The sequence below is a fragment of the Lissotriton helveticus genome (genome assembly GCF_964261635.1).
Source record: "Lissotriton helveticus chromosome 1_1 unlocalized genomic scaffold, aLisHel1.1 SUPER_1_unloc_18, whole genome shotgun sequence".
Taxonomy (NCBI): domain Eukaryota; kingdom Metazoa; phylum Chordata; class Amphibia; order Caudata; family Salamandridae; genus Lissotriton; species Lissotriton helveticus.
Window position 1 is genome coordinate 307465 of NW_027611657.1, and position 22020 is coordinate 329484.

Here is a 22020-nt window from a genome sequence, read left to right on the forward strand (position 1 = left end):
CTCAGTTGGTTCAGGCAGAAGTCCTTCTCTGCCAGGTGGGAGCTGCGACGATGTCAGCAGGGCTCACCAAGGTTCCAAGGTTCAGGTAGTTTCTTCTCGATGTTCCGTGGAGCCACGACCACGTCAGCAGGGCTCTCTTAGGTCCAGGATTCAATCTGCCTGATAGTCCCAGAGCACCCCTTGTTATAGGTCTGCTCCTCTTTGATGTCCGGAGTCCTCGCAGGCAGGGGTCTTGGCATCTGGGGGTCGCTTGTCGGGGTTTCCTGCCACGCGGCCCTTTGATCCTTTCAAGTTGGGTCTGGAGGGATCCCAGACAGGCAGCAGGCGTGGAGCCAGCCCTCAGGGAGGCCGGAGGAGTGATCGAAACCCATCTCTGGAGGGGAGGTCGGAGGTGTGATCGAAAATGCTCCTCCCACTCTTGCTCACGGGGAGCCTTCTACCCCCCAGCCTGGCATGGCGCGTCTAGGGCCGAGGTCGCGCTGGGGCCGGGGGCGGCCATCTTAGGAGCAGTGGAATGGTCACCGGAGGCCTTTGGGGCCGATGGGGTTTGGGTGCGTCCGGTACCGGGAAGATGAGGGGTGAGGACGGGGAAGTCCAGTGTTGTCTGTGGGGTCACGGAGGAAGTGGGCCAGGTAGGCCATGATATTCAGGGCCTGGTGTGGTGTTCGGGTTAGGATTGGGTCGCTACGGATCAGGGAGGACCAGGCCACGAGGCCGGGTCTAACAAATGTACTGCTCCAAAAAGTTTCCAAGTGTGGAGTTTTGAAAACTGAAAATATTTTTTAAAAATCATGCGAATAACCAAAACGTAATTACCTAGCTGTTTCTAGGAAATGTACCAGTGCTGAATCTAGGTATCCAGCACTGAGTTAGAAAAGTAAAGCAAAAAGTAACTTACCTGCAATTTAGTTAAAAAGCCTAGTCATATCAATGTACTGTATTTGCTAAGTGTTGCATACTACTTCTCCCTTGTAAATCAAACAAAGTACAATTTGTACTGCATACTTGATCTGTGTTCATACAAGTAAATGATTACCGCAAAGTATTTTTATGCTTACCTGTACCAGGCTTGCTTGGTTCTAGAAATAAAACAACAGTATATTTTGTTATACAAAAACAATTGGCCTAGAGTTCAGTTCTTGAGTGTATGAATTCATTTTCTGACTGAGTGTATACATCAAATGCTTAACACTGTCCTCTTATACTGCCTTACTGCTCGACCAATCTACCACTTTAGAGAGTAAGGTTCTATCTAACTTTAACCTCTGCCTACCTCTGGAGACCCTTGGACTCTATACACATTACACCTCACTTTGGTGCAGTTTAAAGAGCCAGTTTCTTACAATACCTCACTGTATGTCTCTCTCAATTTACATGTGATGTTGTTGCCCAGTGGAAGGAGCAAGCTGCTCTGGTAACTTTTTCAACGCTGGAGTTAAACACCTGGATGAGAGAAATATTACTCTGCTGGGGTCTGTACTTCAGGATAGCATCTTGAAAGGTCAGAGTTATCACTACATTTTTTTAACAGGGGATTTTAACACTCATGTGTAGGGACATCATGCAAGGAGGAGTGGAAGCTATGGGCTGTGCACGACAAGCAGGCTTACACATGGAACATACTCCCAAGGGTGTTGAGCTTAACTTCGTCTTGCTTGAATTTGATCTAACATCTGTAATAAATAAGCTGCCTCTGGGGAAAACAAACATTACTCCCACCTTTATTGGGAGAGGGTGTGAGACCGTTATTGATTTCACCTTTGTATATACCCCCTTTTACTCTCTGGTTACCGATTTTTCTGTGCAGGCGAGTGAATGCAGTGACCACAACCCCATTTGTGTCTCAACTTGCTGGACCCTAAAACAAGGACAAACCAAGATGGGAGGGGGGCTAGTGTCCCCCTTAACGAGGTGGAAGCGGGAAGGAGCGTAAAGTGGGGGTGTATTGTCCCAGAGCTACTCCACGAGTCCCTTTTAACTCGGTGTAGCAGCGAGTTTGCCACCTGCCTCGACGATGAAGCAAGTGCTCCGGACATCATGGGTGCATTTGGATCCATGTCTACTGTCATAAGGAACTTTCTACGGGGCCTGTTAGCAACCAGGTCCACGATGGTTTGATTTGGCGTGCTCCCAGGCTTCCAGGAACCTGAGACAGGCCTTGGGTGTTAAGCCCTGAGACTGGGTGGCGGTCAAAGGACTACGAAGAGCATATAAGGCTGCTCTAGCAACTCGCGAGTCTGTCCTGAAGGAGGAGGCCTGGATCAATTTAGTGGAGGCTAGTACACTGCGTAATAGCTCAAAGTTCTGGGGCATTATTAACAGCCCATTTCTATCTGGAAATAATGCTAATTTACTGGATGCCCAAATCACAGAGGACGATTGGGTACATAATTTCGAGGGTATCTTCCAGTCGGATACCCCTCCAATTGAGGGGCAGGAAAGGGTAGAAGACAAGTCGGAACGTATTTTCACCACGCAAGAGGTGAGTGCCAGTATTCTAGGTTGTTAGGGTATTTAAAGGAAGACAGGACGCAGGAAGATTCAAGGAAGATAACCATTTAATGACCATCCACTCTCCTCACTAGATTACACACCAACATTCCACAGTGAGCTTCAGGATGGAAGAGTCCAACAAGGGGCAGGGAATAGGGGTGGACGGAACGTACCAACAGGGCTAGTTGTAACACATCTCCCTTCCTTATATTTAGGACATTTGTAAGGAAAAGAGGAGAGTGGGTTAGTGGTAGGCTGGACGCACCAGCGGAGGAACACAAAATACCTAGCAGAACACTTTATGATTGTACTCTTACAATATTGTCAAAACTCCACCATTGACCATTTTCAAACTGTACCACATTTTTCAACACTTTTACAATTTTACAGGTAGAGTGAAATTTGCTGGGGGCAGTTCCTGACTTGATGTTTCTTCTGGCTTGCGCCATGTCTCCCACCTCCCACTTTTTGAACTTCACTCCATGTTTTTGGTCATACCATTGTTTGTACTTGGTTTGATGTTGTCTGACCTTCTCTCCTGCCTCCTCCCAATCTACTTCCCTGACTTCACCACCATTTAACCAACAGGGATTGAACTTGGTGCATGGTTCCCTCCCACGTAAAGACACAAAAAGGAGAGACCCCAGTTACTCTGTTAGGTGATGTGTGATAGGCCCACAGACATTCCCTCAAAGAGTTTTCAACATCATGTCCATTGATGGCAGCTAGTTGGATATTTTCCTTAATGACTCTATTAGCTCTCTCCACCAGTCCATTTGCTTTTGGACAATAGAGAGCTGTGGTTTCATGCCTTATGCCTGACAATTTCAGAAAATCCTGCATCTCCTCAGAGGTGAATTGTACCCCATTGTCGGTTATTAGTGTGGAAGGGATACCTTCTTCACTGAACACCTCTTTTAGAAATTGGATCACCGATTTGGTATTGATGCTGTGCACAAACTTTTGCTTGATCCAGTGTGAAGTATAATCGATCAGGACCAACATGAATCTTCTCTGCAGGACCAGATTCTGCATAGGTCCAATGATGTCCATTGCCAACTTGCTCCATGGCTTGGTTGGAACACTTACTGGAGACAACGGAGATTTGTGTATCATTTTTGTCTTATCACTTTTCTCACATGCTCCGCATTCTTTTACTACTTCTTCTGTCATGGCATCCATTTTGGGAAACCAGAAATTGGTTCTTACTCTTGCCTTAGTAGCACTGTGTCCAAGGTGGCCTTCATGCACCAAATCAATGACTCTCTTCCATAGTTCTTTGGGAGGTATCACTCTATTATTGCGATAAACTTTCCCTCCTATGGTACTTAGCTCATCTCTGACTTCCCAAAATTCTTCCACTTCTGCTTCAACATCTTTCTTCTTGTTTGGTCATCCATTCTTGATCAGCTCTTTTAGGACACTGAGCTCATTGTCCTTCTTCATTCCATCTTCCCACTGCTTTTCCGTGATGGCCGGAAAGTCCATCATCATTATCGGACTGTCCAGAGCTTCCTCTGTAACATCTTCTTCTGGAAGGGGTGATCTAGAGAGGAAATCTGCAATGATATTTTCCTTGCCCGGCACATGTTCAATCTTGAAATTGAAGTGTTCCAGCCCCAGTATCCATCTGCTGATGCGTGGGGTGCAGTTCTCCAGACCTTTCACTGAGAAAATATATGTGAGGGGCTTGTGATCTGTCCGTATAGTAAATCTTAAACCCCATAGAAAAAACTTAAAATGCCTGACCGCCCAAAAACACGCCAAGGCTTCTCGTTCGATTACTGAATAGTTCTTTTCTGGTGGAGAGAGGCTTCTGGACGCGTAGGCAATAATCTTTTCTTCATTTCCGTTTTTCTGAACTAGAGTAGCACCCAGCCCATAGTTTGAGGCATCAGTTGTCAGAATAGTTTTCTTGGTAGCATCAAAAGTTCCGAGGGCTGGGGAGTTGACTAAATCTTCCTTCAAGGCATTAGCAACGGTCTCCTGTTCCTCGTTCCACACAAACTCCTTGTTTTTCTTTAACATCTCTCTCATGGATTCGCACTTAGCAGCAACATTTTCCACATATTTTAACATGTATTCCATGAGTCCCAAAAAAGACTTTAACCGCATGCGCGCTAGCGAAATTCCGCTCCTGTGCTGAGATTTTTAAAACCGCACTTTACATGACGAGCTGGGCTCGTCATGAGCGTGCGAGGAGGCTACCTCATGACGAGCCCAGCTCATCATGAGCGTCGAAGGGGTTAACTCATCTGTTTCTTGGGTTGGGGGCTTCTTTTACCGCCCGGATCAAACTGCTCTTTGGCCTAAATCCTTCTTCCGAGATCGAATGGCCCAAGTATTCCACTTGTTGGACTTTTATCTTACACTTTTCCTTCTTAACTGTTAGGCCGGCATCTGTGAGTCTTTGGAAGACTTGCCTCAATACTCCATCATGTTCTTCCTAATTTTTTCCGTAGACCAATATGTCATCTTGGAAACACATTGTGTGTTCCACACCCTCCAGAATCTTCTGCATAGCTCTTTGGAAGATTGCAGCAGCCGATGCAAGGCCAAAAGGCATTCTTTTGAACATGAAGCCGCCAAAAGGCGTGATAAACGCCGTGAGTGGCCTTGAATCTGGATGTAATTCGTTCTGGTGGTACGCCATGGATAGATCTATTACGCTGAAATACCTTGCAGGGCCCATGGTGCTTAGCATTTCATTTATTACTGGCAAGGGATGTCTCTCTACCCAAATACAGTCATTTAAACCGCGCAAGTCCACACAGAGGCGGATGCCCTCTCCATTGGGTTTGGCCGCAAGAACTATTGGAGCCAACCACTCGGAACAGTCTATGGGTTGAATTATATCCATGTCACATAACTTCTGCAGCTCATTTTCTAAGGGTTCTCTCAATTTATAAGGCACAGTTCGCAGGCCGTGTACCACAGGTTTAGCATTTTGCTTTAATTTAATCCTATGCTGAAAATTGTGTAAGCATCCCAGTTCCTCTTTAAACAGTTGTTTGAAATCATCACAAATCTTCCCCCCCCCCCCCGGAAACTTCTCTGTAAGTAACACTTGTTCCGCACTATTGGGGTCCAGTATGATTCCCAACTCCTTTTGATGAACCCTTCCTAAAAGGTTAGAACCCGACTTCACTACATATATAGTCCCATAGGTTTTCCTATCCTTGAATTGTAGCTGCACATCTTTCATGCCCAAAAGGGGAATATTACCCTTGTTGTACCCTGAGGGGGAAATATCTGGGGTTTTAAGCTCACTAATCTTATTCTTGCCTGTGGACATATAATCATCCTTATTTATTAAAGTGAACGGAGAACAGGAATCTGCAAACACTTCAACTAAATCATCATTAATTAGTACATCACATTTTGGATAAATAGAATTCACAGTGTCATCGACATCTTTCACTTGCAAAATAAATGTTTCTAATTTTTGTTCAATGCATTTCACTTCTCTACTAGTGGCCAATGGAGAGGGCATCCGCCTCTGTGTGGACTTGCGCAGTTTAAATGACTGTATTTGGGTAGAGAGACATCCCTTGCCAGTAATAAATGAAATGCTAAGCACCATGGGCCCTGCAAGGTATTTCAGCGTAATAGATCTATCCATGGCGTACCACCAGATCGAATTACATCCAGATTCAAGGCCACTCACGGCGTTTATCACGCCTTTTGGCGCATTCATGTTCAAAAGAATGCCTTTTGGCCTTGCATCGGCTGCTGCAATCTTCCAAAGAGCTATGCAGAAGATTCTGGAGGGTGTGGAACACACAATGTGTTTCCAAGATGACGTATTGGTCTACAGAAAAAATTCAGAAGAACATGATGGAGTATTGAGGCAAGTCTTCCAAAGACTCACAGATGCCGGCCTAACAGTTAAGAAGGAAAAGTGTAAGATAAAAGTCCAACAAGTGGAATACTTGGGCCATTCGATCTCGGAAGAAGGATTTAGGCCAAAGAGCAGTTTGATCCGGGCGGTAAAAGAAGCCCCCAACCCAAGAAACAAAGATGAGTTAAAGTCTTTTTGGGACTCATGGAATACATGTCAAAATATGTGGAAAATTTTGCTGTTAAGTGCGAATCCATGAGAGAGATGTTAAAGAAAAACAAGGAGTTTGTGTGGAACGAGGAACAGGAGACCGTTGCTAATGCCTTGAAGGAAGATTTAGTCAACTCCCCAGCCCTCGGAACTTTTGATGCTACCAAGAAAACTATTCTGACAACTGATGCCTCAAACTATGGGCTGGGTGCTAATCTAGTTCAGAAAAACGGAAATGAAGAAAAGATTATTGCCTACGCGTCCAGAAGCCTCTCTCCACCAGAAAAGAACTATTCAGTAATCGAACGAGAAGCCTTGGCGTGTTTTTGGGCGGTCTGGCATTTTAAGTTTTTTCTATGGGGTTTAAGATTTACTATACGGACAGATCACAAGCCCCTCACATATATTTTCTCAGTGAAAGGTCTGGAGAACTGCACCCCACGCATCAGCAGATGGATACTGGGGCTGGAACACTTCAATTTCAAGATTGAACATGTGCCGGGCAAGGAAAATATCTTTGCAGATGTCCTCTCTAGATCACACTTTCCAGAAGAAGATGTTACAGAGGAAGCTCTGGACAGTCCGATAATGATGATGGACTTTCCGGCCATCACGGAAAAGCAGTGGGAAGATGGAATGAAGAAGGACAATGAGCTCAGTGTCCTAAAAGAGCTGATCAAGAATGGATGGCCAAACAAGAAGAAAGATGTTGAAGCAGAAGTGGAAGAATTTTGGGAAGTCAGAGATGAGCTAAGTACCATAGGAGGGAAAGTTTATCGCAATAATAGAGTGATACCTCCCAAAGAACTACAGAAGAGAGTCATTGATTTGGCGCATGAAGGCCACCTTGGACGCAGTGCTACTAAGGCAAGAGTAAGAACCAATTTCTGGTTTCCCAAAATGGATGCCATGACAGAAGAAGTAGTAAAAGAATGCGGAGCATGTGAGAGGTATTTGAAGGAAGACAGGACGCAGGAAGATTCAAGGAAGATAACCATTTAATGACCATCCACTCTCCTCACTAGATTACACACCAACATTCCACAGTGAGCTTCAGGATGGAAGAGTCCAACAAGGGGCAGGGAATAGGGGTGGACGGAACGTACCAACAGGGCTAGTTGTAACATAGGTCTATCTAAAAACAAGGCCCCGCGCCAGATGGGATCCCACCAGATCTCTACATCACCCACTTAAAAACCTGGGTGCCTGTTCTCACAGCTGTCATCAATACTGCAGTCCAGATTGGCCGCACAAATTTTTGGGCTTTATCGATTATAGTCCCGGCATTTAAAAAGGGATAACGGGACAGTACCTATTGTTATAGGCCTATTTCTCTGCTGGACTCTGTGGTGAAGGTGGTGGGCCGCATGGTACTTGACACACTTGTATCCTGGGTTGAGGAAAACAACTTTTTGTCCAATATCCAAAACGGCTTTCGCCCAGGTCGTTCCACTGTGGAAGTGTTTAAACCTGTACATGGTTCTGAACAAATACACTGTGGCTCGTTCCAGCCCCATATACCTAGCCTTCATGGACCCGTCCTCAGCATTCAACTGTGTTAATAGGTCAAGCTGTGGCAGTTGATGTCCTCCATTGGCATTGACAGTAACATCATTTTATTTACCGTGATTAAACTGTGGTTGTCCGCTTTTCAAAGGACCTGAACGTGTCCTGTCAGCTTGACATCAAGAAACGGGTGCATCAGGGGTGCATTTTAGCACCCTTTCTTTTTAACCTATATATTAATTCCTTAGAGAAGGCCCTTTTGGCCACAAATGGGGATTGTCCCCAGGTAGGCAAGCATAGCCTGCCAGTCCTCCTATACGCTGACGACGCAGTCCTCTTGGCGAGGACAGCTAGGGGCCTACAACTTCTTCTGAATTCTTTTGCCCTTTTAATGGAGGACTTGGACCTGTTGTTTCATCATGCCAAGTCGTTCATTATGCAGGTGGGACCTCGTAAAGCTAAGCAGTTCACTTTTAAACTCTGACTTTCATCAATACCGAAGACCAATGTTTTCTCCTATTTGGGAGTTGAATTTGACGATTCCTTGAGTTGGTGCCCTTTGCTTACTTGGAAGAAAGGGGATCTATGGAAAGCTTTTGCAGCTGTTTTTAACTTTGCCAGCAGAGGGGCAAGGAAGCCAATAGGGGCTCTTTTGAAGACATATGAAGACAAATATATCTCAAAGGTTAGTTATGGGAGTGAGACTTTGGGCCAAATTGGGGTAGGAGCAGTGCAAAGTACTGAAAACTTCCGCAAAGGGCCCTTTCTATCCCACAAAGCCCTTCGTTTTATGTCGTGCACAAAGAGTTGGGAATGCCTTTCCTCTCAAATGTACTGGCTTTCCCTCCCCTGGCTTTGTGGCTTAATATTTGGGCTAAGCAAGAAAATACACTTAGCAAAGACATCCTCCGGGAATGCCTTTCACTTGACAGTGTCTCACGCATTCGATGGCTTCAGTATATAACAGTTGGCCTCTCCAGGGTAGGTAGGAACTATTCGCTAACCCTGAGCGCAGATGTAAGAGTGACTTTTCACTGCTCAAAGAATGTTTTTAGGAATGAGCCACTATGATAGAGAGGGAAATGAGCTGTGTAAGCCTAGTGTGCGTATGTACATCGTGTTAAAAACATTACCAACCAGCGAACCTTATCTTCTAGGGCTAAAAAGCATCCATAATCATTTTCAATGACCCGGTTTCGGCTCAACCTCTTCCATTACCTCATGGCATACCCTCGCGTCCTCCACAGAGGCCTGTGCCTCATGCCCTGTGGCTGCAACGGTGAGTCTCCTCAGGACATGATGCACTTTATAATGTTTTGTAGTTTTTATGCTGTCCCTAGAAAGTTATTTATTATTCCCATTCTCAAAAAAGCGGGTTTTAGGCGGGTGAGACCAGCTCTTGTCTTTTTACAACTACTCTCTAAAGACACTGTTTTGCATATGCTTTACTTTTTACGGTTCGCTGTTAGACTCCGATCAAGCTGCAATTAACTTCTGTACTGTAATTCATGAATTTGTATCTTGTGTTTTGATTAATTTGGACATGTTAAATTTGTCAATCTGTAACTTGGAAGATGTTTTATCATTTTATGTATGACTTTTATGGTTTTCGTTTATAAAACCAAATAAAGTTTGTTGATAATAATCACTAGGGGATTCATTTACAGGGTAGCATGGTATCCCTCACAATAACTCCAGGAGTCACAGTCCACACAATGTCCATGATGCGTTGTTCCGCCTACCTCCAACTTTACATGTATCCCCAATCACCAGCCCAAACCTCTCCCTCCTGATGCCAATGTGATACTCCGTCAACCCGCAGACCATATTTTTGGCCCCTTTGAAAGTGCCCATACAATAAAAATGCTGCAGTGCTAAATACATATCAACTACCATTTGTTGTGTTTGAAACATTTTATTGAATAATAAAACCTAATAAACATAAGCTGATTATTAAAGCAAAACAGAACATCAGTTGCCATACACATAAGAGACGAAAGTTGTACATAAAAATCAACAAACTGTAACACAGCAAAGTTATATAGAGCACAATTCTTAATTTCGGGCAGTCTTTAAAGTTCAACAATAGTAACATTCATAAAGAACAGGAAAGGAAAGAAAGAAGGTGGGATACAGTGGTTTCATTAATGTAATGCTTCCTACATATAGAAAAACAAATACTAATTATTGTTCTTAAGCAATAAAGTCCTCACATTAAAATGCTAAGAGAAATTTATTAAAGATTAAACATTTCATGTGTAATTAGAATTCAATTTGAATATTTTAACCTTCTCAGCATTATTTGACTCATGATTACAACCTGAATGCTTTCTGGATTTGAACCGCCTCATGGGGTTCAAAATCACATCTTTTCCAACAATAGGATTAAAATGATAAACTTAAATTTCAATTCGATTTATTGATTTAGGCCTTTTGGAGATCAACAATTTTAAATATATACAAAATCCATACACTTTTGTAAAATTGTCACCTAAACTTGAATTCAATCCACCTTTTGATTAAACACTTCCCATTCCAGCAAGCATCACAGGACCACTTGTTATCTTCCCAATTAGTGATAATGTTTCAGATGGCAACAACAATAAATATGTTTAGAATGTTACCTCCGAAAGCAAAACCATGCCATTTCTGAATCATGGTGCACAATAAAATGTAGGAACAGAAGGTCATCTTTAGGTGTAGCATTCATTAAGGTTTGACCAGGCTTGAAACTAGAATTCCTGAACTTTTGGACATTTAAATGTCATTTTAAAAGAATTTACACAGACATAGCATGAGCTCCGTGACAAATTGAAGATGATTGAATTGTACTTAAGACAACATGTGCGGATTAGTAATCTATTGATGTAAAATACAGTGGTCAGGCAATGCTTGTGGATTTAATCTATTCAGATTTTAACTCCATGGTTTGTTCAATAAATTGACTGAGCATAATACTTGAAGGTCCATCTCTCAGATCAGTTCTATTACAGTTTTAGTTGTGATAACACTAAAAGAGATCAATGTTAAATAGGTTTTAAAAGCCATGGGTGGAATTGATCCTAGGTCTAAATCTAGATCATTGTCTGCAACAGAAACCAGTACAAACAGATCAAATCTAAAAGCATTGAATATGTTTATTATAGTGGTTTAGAGTAAACCCAGAAGACACACATTGTTCCTGAAACTCAGAAAATGTATCTAAAGATTATGATTACATCCTATTTTATGTCCAGAGACCGGTTTAGATGCTTTCCTGTTTAAGTAACATTTGCAAATATATTTAACAAAATATTAAAGCTGGATGTCAGAAATTCTGTCTTTAAGTATTGTGTAAGAGTTATGTGTAATGGTTTTTATTTGATCTGAAGCAACACTAACACTAAATAGGTACGTGCACCGGTTATCATTTAACTAACATTATTAAAGCAAACTTAATTTGGAGGGAATTGAGAAAAATTGACTCATGTACCAAGGGTTTTATTGTTAAAAAATTCACTGGTTCGGTAATTCACAGAGTTTGCAAATGCTGAACCCCTTTTTGAAATGTACTAAGCCCATTTAACAATTAATAATTTGGAAGGGGAATGTTAATAGTGTCCCTTCTAAATACGTTATACCTCCTTAAGGTATGTATTAATCTTTGAAACCATACGTGGGCTGAAAAACAGTAACAGGATGTAGTAACCAAAGGGGACATTTGTGAATCTGAAAGTAAAATGGGGTGCATTAAAAATGCCTTTATTTAAAAGCCATCACAGACACAGTAGTTTGCTGACTCCACAAGCAACCACTTTTACCAAATGGATTATTAATACATGAACCTCAGTGTTTCCTATATATTGCTGAAATGTAGTCTCTAATATTTTTGTCGTGTGGTGTAAATATTTTTTTCTATTATTCTATTTCCCATTTCAATATTGTAATGAAATGTACCTATTCTTTTTGTCAAACATATTGAAATATCTTTGTCACCATTTTTGGGGCATTCTAAAAAGTGTTTTCACTCTCTAACTTAAAGCTTTCTAAGAAAAATACTGATGCGCAGACCTGGTTTCTTCTAGATCATTTAGCTTTCTCACAAAACCAAGCACAATATTGATTTGAGAGAGGTGGTTATTGTAGTCATACGCACTGGGGTTAGTTTAGAAAAGACAAATATAGAACTTCCTTTATCTTTAGAAATAATACTTGCAAAAGTTTATGTCCAATAATTTCAGATCATTTACTGATAAAGATATCAGATAAAGATCCCCTAATTTCTTATACCTTGTGGTATCAAAAATCTGCTAGAATTAACAGACTTCTCTTCTAGATAAATCCAGGTATGAGAAGGTATTAAATGCAATTATCAACTTTCCGTTATTTTAACACATTTTCTCAGTGCACAGAGTATTTTTCCTACATTGATCACAACATTTCAAGCAATGGTCTGTGCTTAAACGTACAATGAAGGGGTAAAAATGTATTTCTACCACAATCAAGAAACCCTTGGGTCTATGAGGATTACTGTTGCAAATGAAGACCTAGCTAAGATGAAATATCCCTTTAAAGGGAAGATTTCTCTCACCCATCATAGTTGGCATGCTTCCTCATTTGGAATCTCCTCCCACCGTTATACCTAGTTACAGTCGTGGGAAGACACCCCCTCACTGAGAGGGAGGAGTTCAGGCATGTTTTGTTATAGAGAATGGTATACGAAATACCACAAAAATGAGCTCAGGGTAGTGGGGGCAGCAGAGTGAAAGTTAATAAGAGGTCAACATGTTTTAGCCTATTAACCCTCCAAAGAGGTGTTTGCGGCTTTCTTCGGGACCTAATCAAAAGTGCTGCTGCTCATTGTACTCAATCAATAACAAGCATTGGCGTAGCCAATAGGTCTCGCCTTTGGGACCTTAAAAGTGTCTGATTTGATTTGATTTGATTGGGTACTTATATAGCGCACTACCACTCCGAGGAGCATCTTGGCGCTGAGACTCCCTATATCTAGCAGATGACCATATCTAGACCGTCCGAGAGGCTGGAGAGAGGAACATATTAAAGTTTGGAATACTGTGTCTGGCAGTGAGTAGATCCATGTTTTTAGCTGTTTCCTGAAACTTAGTTCTGTATTGGCTGCACGGAGATGTTGGGGTAATTTGTTCCATGCTTTAGTGCCAATCACAGATAGGGATTTTCCTCCCTTGGTCATCAGCCTAAACTTGGGGACGGTAAACAGATTAGATGAGGATGATCTGAGTTCACGTATCGGAAGGTATTGTTTAAAATATTTCTGTAAATAGGCTGGGCCTTGTTGATGAAAGGCTTTAAAGGAGATTGTCAAAACTTTGAACAGAATACGTTTTTGTATCGGGAGCCAATGCAGTGCATCTAGAGCGGCAGAGGCTGAGGATGTTCTTGCCCAGCCCAAGACTAGCCTGGCCGCAGCATGCTGAACCATCTGAAGTCTGTGCAGGGCAGATCTAATTAGCCCTGCATACAGGCTGTTGCAATAGTCCAGTCTTGATGTTATCAGTGCTACTGCAACCGTCCGTCTAGCACTCAGAGGGAGTAGCTTAAAAAATGTTCTCAGACCTCTAATGATATTGAAGCAGTTACCGACTACTTCTTTAGTTTGTTGGTTAAAGGACAAAGTATTGTCGAATTTAACCCCCAAATTTCTCACTGCATTGATGGTATTGGGTGGGGCCTCAGCCTCCTTAGGCCACCAGGACTGAGGAGAGAAACAGTTATTGGATCCAAAAGGCACAATTTCTGTTTTAGCAGAATTACATTTTAAATGATTAATGGTCATCCAGGCAAATACTGCCGAAAGACATTCTTTCAGAGTAATTTCAGCATTCGAAGCATTTTTGTCCAACGTTAGTACCAACTGAGTATCGTCGGCATATGCAATCGAGTCAATGCCAAATGAGGAGATTAGTTTGATCAGGGGAACCATATATAGATTGAACAACGTGGGGCTCAAACTTGAGCCCTGTGGAACCCCTGTTGTCAGCATTTTCTCCTCGGAGCGGAATTGGCCCAGCATGGTGACCTGACGCCTGTGTGCCAGAAAACTTCTAAACCATTCGAGAACGGTTCCTGCTATGCCCACATTGGCTAGGCGATGTAAAAGGATAGCATGGGACACCGTGTCGAATGCTGCAGAAAGATCTAATAGGATCAGGACAGCCTTTTTGCCCTGATCCAAAGCAGCTCGAATGGTTTCGGTAGTAAAAAGAAGTGCTGATTCGGTAGAGTGGTGTACCCTGAAACTAGCTTGGCATGAATGGAGGATTTCATTCTCCTCCAGAAAGGTCATCAGTTGTTTATTGACACAGGATTCGGTCAGTTTGCATAGAATTGGGAGAAGCAAGATTAGACGTAGATTAGTGAGAGTAGCCGGATCCTTGATAGCTTTCTTTTGTAAGGGTCTGACAGCTGCCACTTTCCAACGTGAAGGAATCTCACCAGAGGTGAGACAGGCATTAATAATGGAATTTATTTCAGGATTGACTTTGTCTATTATTGCTTTAAGCAACGTAGGGGGACAGGGATCAAAAGGAGATCCAGATTTCATCGTAGATATCGCCTTATGCGTATCTTCCAGACTGATGGGGTCAAAGGTTTCCCAGATGGGTTTTTGAATACTTAAATTGACCTTGACCTCAGAATTCTCTGGCTTAAATGATGGACAATCTTTCGTGATATTATCTATTTTCTGGGTAAAACAGTCAGCTATCTTATCACATATGTTCTGTGAGGGTGGGATCTCTTGAGTCAATGCCTTGGGGTTTCTGAAAGTTTTCACAATATTAAATATTTCTTTTTGTTTGTTGCCTGTCGCTTCAATTCGTGCCGTATAATTCTTGGCTTTGGCATTTTTGATAGCAGCGTGATATTGTCTCCGCCCTATCATATATGCTCTTTTTTCCACTTTCGCTCTAAGATTTTAACATTAACCAGCATTTCTTTTAGAGGGCGTGAGAACCATGGCGCAGAGTATTTCTCTTTATTGGATTTAGATCCTGCCCCTGTGGTTGTAATCTTCTTTCCTATTTCGGTCATCCAGTCCTCAAATCTCTGGTTGTCAGTGTGTATATTTCCTGGAAAAATAGGTTTGCTATCCTTTGCCCAATTATGAAGGTCGGGATGTTCAATGATTTTGCCCCAACATGGTACAGGTTTATCCCTGAGGGATTTATCCTTCTTCTTATTCTCAGCCATGCAGATCCAGTAACAATGTGAAATAATTTCTCTTAAAAAAGAAGACTATAAACTAAATAAGCTAGAAGTGACTTTATTACTGGTTTATCAGATGTTTCTGGATGTTTAGTACATATAAAGAACTCCTTTTTTCTATGGCGTATCATATAAAATTGATGCTCTAAATTTTGGTAAGAGTACACAATGTCAAAAAATTCAATACTGCTTTTATATCAATTTACTTTTGAAAGCTTGAAGTGAAAGAGAATTCTAAATGTCATTTGCTTATGAGTAGGCGCTAATGACAATTTCCGGATGACAATGTAGTTAGCACTTTTTTTGTAAAAGATGCGTTAGAAGTATGGGTAGGGAAAATGGCTATTTTGGCCAAAGGCTCCCCTTTCTTTATGCATGCTAGTTTTAATTTGTACACAGAATCACAATTTTTTTATGTGGTACACTGTAATGTTAGATGAATCTGTGTTACCCTTTTGATAAGCAAGAGATGACGATGAACCGTTTTTTCGTCCCTGGTTTTAAATGGGTTCAGGTTGGAACAGACAAGGTGTTGGTTGACTGCCTCAGAAAATAGTTGTTTCCCGCATGCTGCTTTCATGCGACTTAAATCCCTTCAGTGGAAGAGGCGGCTGCATGCCTGCAGATATGGCCAGATCAGTACTTGGCTGTTTCGGTTCTCCAGTGGGGCTAGAATAGAAGCTGTTAAGGGCAGGGGCTTAGCTTCCCATTGGTGCAGCAGGTGCAGTGGCACCAGGTCCCAGATGCCTTAAAGGCCCACTGAACCCTGATAACTGCTGTTTGTCACAGTTCAAACAGAGGCCTGAGGGGCCCACAGAACAATGATTATTGTTGTTTTCCACAGTCCAAATAAACGGCAGAGGTCACATTTCCTTTCTTGCCTTGGGGCCCAAGGCACACTGGCTAGGCCACTGGTTAAGGATGCAGTGGGGAAAAAGTGTCGAGACAGGTGGATTATCTAAACAGCTCGACGATGACTTCATGCCTGGGTATTAAAGTATTCATTACAATTAAAGACTTAAGCAGGAATAGATATCATAATATAGGAAGGCCTATGTACAAATGCAGCTCGATTAGCGGCTGCCTTTAACTTCTCACTTATCACCTCTCCTAATTTACAGTTTTATTTTAGATGCAGACATAAATCGTGACCTATGAATATGTTTATCTATCTTTAGGTTCAAATGACCCATCTTTTCCAAATGCAAGTATCAGACAGGTCGGAAACGCCTAATGGCATTAATCACTGGTCTTGAAATACAAATGGCAGCATTAGGCACGCAGAGGTGTATTCTACGTAATCTCATTATGTTCAGGGTACGGGAGAGTATTTAGGTCATAAAGCACTTTGACAAAAACATTTCTGCCACCATAGAAATTCAATCTTCCTTGTCCTACCCTAGTATACAAGTAGTACCACATTCTTTGTATACCTGAATTAAATAGGCACACAAAATAGTACCGTATTTAAAGGCCCAGTTCAGAATTACATGGAAAGGGCACTGTCCCAGACTACACAACGGTGCAGTTTTCAGTGGGTGCTATCATCCCACACAGGGGGGAGCACACCAGATTATGCTGGAAAAAACATGTGGTGCCCCAACGTAGGCGCAGTTGTAAACCACCAGTCTGCTTACATAGTAAAGCGTCTGGCAGCTATTAAGTGAGGTGGCACGTTTCCCCTGCAGATGGTTGGGGTCTGTCACCATCCTGTCAGGTGGGGGTATACAATCAGTGCGCCTCCTGACTGCTTGTTTGCCTTTTTGCCCGTGTCAATAATACAGTGCAGTCCTTGGAGGAGTAGTCAATTTGTATTCATGAAAGACACTTGTGTTTCTCGGATGTGTAATCCCCAGATGATGCCTGAACTGTTTCCCAATGGGCTATTTGTACATTGTATTGAATTGTATGGTCTTATGAGGACTGTTAATAATAATAAAAAAGATTTAGTGAGTGTTTATTGCCCTCTATGTCACTCTACTTCTAAGCACCTAATACAGCGTGTACAGTGCTTACTGCCATCTGCTCACTTACTTGCTTATTATGCTTAATATAAATAGTGCACAATTTAGGCGTTTGTGTCTGCCTACAACGTGGACATGATACAAATAGCAGTACCTACAAGGTGGATGGTACAATTCAACAAGAGTCTAAGATACTCCAGCACAGATGACTTTGCATCAACATTACGGGGCATCAGTCTTTATGGCAAGCCAACTTAAAACTTATCAGTATTGTATACAATATTATCAGAGACTATACTTGCCTCTTGGATACAACTTTACAACGGAATTTTATTAATTTGTGTACAGTTGTGTGTATACAATAAAACAACCTCCCCACCATAATTGATCTGTCTATTCATCTTGTTGGGATCTGGAGTAGCATGCTACTCGCCGAAAAGCACTTCAACACTTCATCAGGGGTAGCAAGCGCTATATAAATGCAAAACCTTCTTCCTTCTATCCCCCCACAATCTTTTTTAACCCAACTAACAGACCAACATGTCCAGCTCTCATATACATTTTATAGTTCCCTATATTAATTCACCACTAATCATTTTTGGATCCTAGAGTAGTGTGCTACTCGTCGAAAAAGCGCTTCAAAGTTCGTATGGGGTAGTAAGTGTTATGTAAATCTAAATACATTACAATTACTGTTTACATCGGGCTGCACTAACACGAGGATAGAAGTAGAGTGGGGATTAGAGTTTATCTGCCCAGAACAAAGCATACTACAGAAAGTGTGTGAACAGTCTATATGTTGTGCACCTGGCAGAGAAAAACACAGCAGAGGTGGGAAGAAGGTAGGTAATCTGATGGTCAGACCTATGTGGAAAGAGGCAATCACTTTGGGCAGAAAAGAGGGCTTACACGGAGGACTACTTTGTTTGGATGGAGAGCAAGAAAGGGAGGTCTGGAGGATAAGCCTGAAGCTCACTCATCCTGCAAGCAGAGGTGATGGCAAGCAAAAAACTAGTCTTCTAAGGGGGCGAAGAGGACAATTATGTAGGCGTTCAAAGGGAGCACACATAAGATAAGTGAGGTCAACTCCCACTAGGGTATTACGAAAGGAGAAGGAGGAAAGAGATGAGTAATGCACTTCAGAAATCTGTTAACAATAGGATTGATGGCCAAGCTCAAGAGCTCGGGGTACCGGACTTGGGACTGATCGCGTTTGATCTTCTTCAGCAATCTTGGCAGAAGTGGTACAGGAGGCCGCAACTCCACTCGCAACGAAAAGGGTAGCCGAGCGAGAGCCGCTTTGGAAACTCTAACACGCAGAACTGCTGACATTGAGCGTTCTCTTTGGTGGCGAATAGATCTAACCAAGGCTCTCGCCACTACTGAAAGAGACCTAGCACGACCTTCGAGTGAAGATGCCATTTGTGATCCATCATGCACTGGCGGCTGAGTTTGTCCGTCCTTGCGTTCAGTGAACCTGTTAAGTGTTGAACCACCAGAGATATGCCCTGATGTTCCAGCCATGTCCAAAGGCGAAGAGCCTCTTGACATACGGTCCACGACCCCACCCTGCCCTGTTTGTTGCAGTACCACTTGGCGGTGGTGTTGTCCGAGAACACCTGCACCACTCTTCCTTTGACAGAAAGAAGGAATGCCTTCAGTGCAAGACGAATCGCCCGGAGCTCCAGAGGGTTGATGTGGTGCCTGGACTCCGCCAGAGACCAGAGGTCTTTGATCTCCACCATTCCCATATGGCTGCCCCAACCCAGGAGTGACGCATCCGTCACTACTGTGAACTCAGGTTGGGGGAGGGAGAAGGATCTGCTGTTGACCCAATCCTGGTTCGTAAACCATCATTGCAACTGACTTGCAGTCCCCTCCGAAATCTGAACGTCATCGGAAAGATTCCCCTGTTGCAGAACTTCAGGTCCCACTGCAGAGCATGTATATGCCATCTGGCATGATGCACCAGCAGGATTCAGGAGGCCATGAGGCCCAGCAGCCTCAGGGTCATTCTCACCGAACACCGGGTTGGAGGCTGAAAAATCGGTATCATAGCCCCAATATACTGGACTTGCTGCTAGGGAGGATAGACCCAAAACTGTGCTGTGTCCAGAACCGCTCCGATGAAAAGGAGCTTATCAGATGGAATCAGGTGCGACTTCAGCACGTTAACTGAGAACCCCAGCAAATTATGGAAGTCCGTCGTAGTCTGGAGGTGGGAGCCTTCAACAGCCAGTCGTCGAGATAGGGGAAGACTGGAACCCCTGATCTGCGCAGATGAGCTGCGACCACCGCCATCACTTTCGTGAACACCCGGGGGAGGGGGGGCTGGTAAGGTCAAAGGGGAGCGTGGTAAACTGAAAATGCGTGTGGCCTACCGTGAACCGTAGGTAATGCCGGTGGGCAGGCAAGACGGGGATGTGAAAGTAAGTGTCCTGCAAGTCCAAAGCTACCATCAAATCTCCAGGGTCGAAGGCAGACAAGACCTGAGCCAAGGTTAACAACCTGAACTTCTCCTTTCGGAGAAAGCGGTTGATATCTCTGAGGACTAAGCTAGGATGTAGGACTTTGTCCTTCTTGGGTACCAAGAAGTAGTGGGAGTAGCAACCCCAACCTACTTCTGGCACAGGGATGCGTTTGACAAAGAGATCCATAACTTCCTGGAAGAGAAGGGCCAAATGATCCTCCGACATGGGATGAAATCACCACAAACTGCATGACCCTTACGCACTCCGCTGCTTGCGGAACTGCGCGTAAACCGCCAGAGTTTTTTTGTCACTTTGCGGAGTTCCTCACTGAGGAACTCCCCATAGGCTTAATCTTATCATGAAAAAATAGATATCAGTCATTTGTTAAGAAACAAGGGTGAGTAGAAACCTTTTGGGTGGAGTAAAATTTAAGACATTATTATTGTGATTTTTTGGGCAATTAGTTGATCCTGGTGTGGATGTATTTCTCATATTTAGTGATATCTCCTTTCTGAGTATAACGTTTCTGGCTTTCCCCTCCTGTATATGGCTTTAGTCCAGTGTGAATTCTCTCATGTGAAATGACATTGTATTCAAGACTAAACCTTATCTGACATTCAGAACACAAATAAGGCTTTCTTCCCCCGTGTGAGTTCGCTCATGTCAAGTGAGAAGTAATTTGTACCCAAAACATTGCTTGCATTTCGAGCACTCATAAGGTTTTTCCCCAGAGTGAGATCGCTCATGAAGCATAACATTGTCTTTCAGATTCAACCTTTTATGGCATAAGGATTTTCTCTAGTGTGGAGTTTCTCATGGTGAAATAGCGTTTTTTTCTGCAGCTTTTCTGCCATTCAGAGCACTCATCAGTATGGAGTCGCTTATGGTTAGTGAGGCTGTGCCTATCAAATAGGAATTTCTGGCATTCACAGAAATTGGTAATGTTTTCCCCCTGTGTGCGTCTGCGCATGTAGAGTGAGATTGAGTTTAAAATGTATGCTTTTCTGGCATTCGGAGAACTGATTATTTTGATGGTGTGTTTTCTTATGGCACTTGTAACCATCTCTACCTCTGAATCTTTTCTGACATTTAGAGCACTGATCATTTTATTCACCAGTGTGGATTCTCATATGTTCAGTGAGATGAGATTTACGGCTGAAACATTTTAGGCATTCGGAGCACTGATAAGGTTTTTCCCCAGTGTGGGTTCTTATATGCTGAGTGAGACGGCTTTTTACTCTGAAACGTATCTGGCATTCGGAGCACTGATAAAGTTTTTCCCCAGTGTGGATTCTTATATGCTTAGTGAGACTGCTTTTTCGAAAGAAACATATCTGGCATTCAGGGCACTGATAAGGTTTTTCCCCAGTGTGGGTTCTTATATGCTGAGTGAGACTGCTTTTTTCACTGAAACATATGTGGCATTCAGAGCACTGATAAGGTTTTTCCCCAGTGTGGATTCTTATATGCTCAGTGAGAGTGCTTTTTTGACTGAAACATATCTGGCATTCAGAGCACTGATAAGGTTTTTCCCCAGTGTGGATTCTTATATGCTCAGTGAGATTGCTTTTTTGACTGAAACATAGCTGGCATTCAGAGCACTGATAAGGTTTTTCCCCAGTGTGGATTCTTATATGCTCAGTGAGATTTTTTTTTTGACTGAAACATTTGTGGCATTCAGAGCACTGATAAGGTTTTTCCCCAGTGTGGAATCTCACATGTGCAGTTAGAAGTGATTTAAGTTTGAAATCTTTTGGGCATTCGGAGCACTGATAAGGTTTTTCCCCAGTGTGGGTTCTTATATGCAGCGTGAGATGTCTTTTTTCATTGAAACATTTCTGGCATTCAGAGCACTGATAAGGTTTTTCCCCAGTGTGTAATCTCACATGTGCAATTATAAGTGATTTAAGTTTGAAATGTTTTGGGCATTCAGAGCACTGATAACGTTTTTCCACAGAGTGGGTTAATTCATGTCGATATAGACTCGGTTTGATACTAAACCTTTTCTGACATTCAGAGCACTGAAAAGGTTTTTCCCCAGTGTGGATTCTCATATGCTCAGTGAGATAAGATTTACGCCTGAAACTTTTTTGGCATACTTTGCACGGAGAGTGTTTTCCCCCAGTGTGGATTTTCATATGCTCAGTGAGATAAGATTTACGCTTGAAACTTTTTTGGCATACTTTGCACTGAGAGTGGTTTCCCCCTGTGTTCATTCTGTCAAATTCTGTGAGATAAGATTTATAGCGGTATCTTTTTGGGCACAGGTAACTTTTTCCCTAACTTCGGTTATTTTGCCTCGATTTTAGAG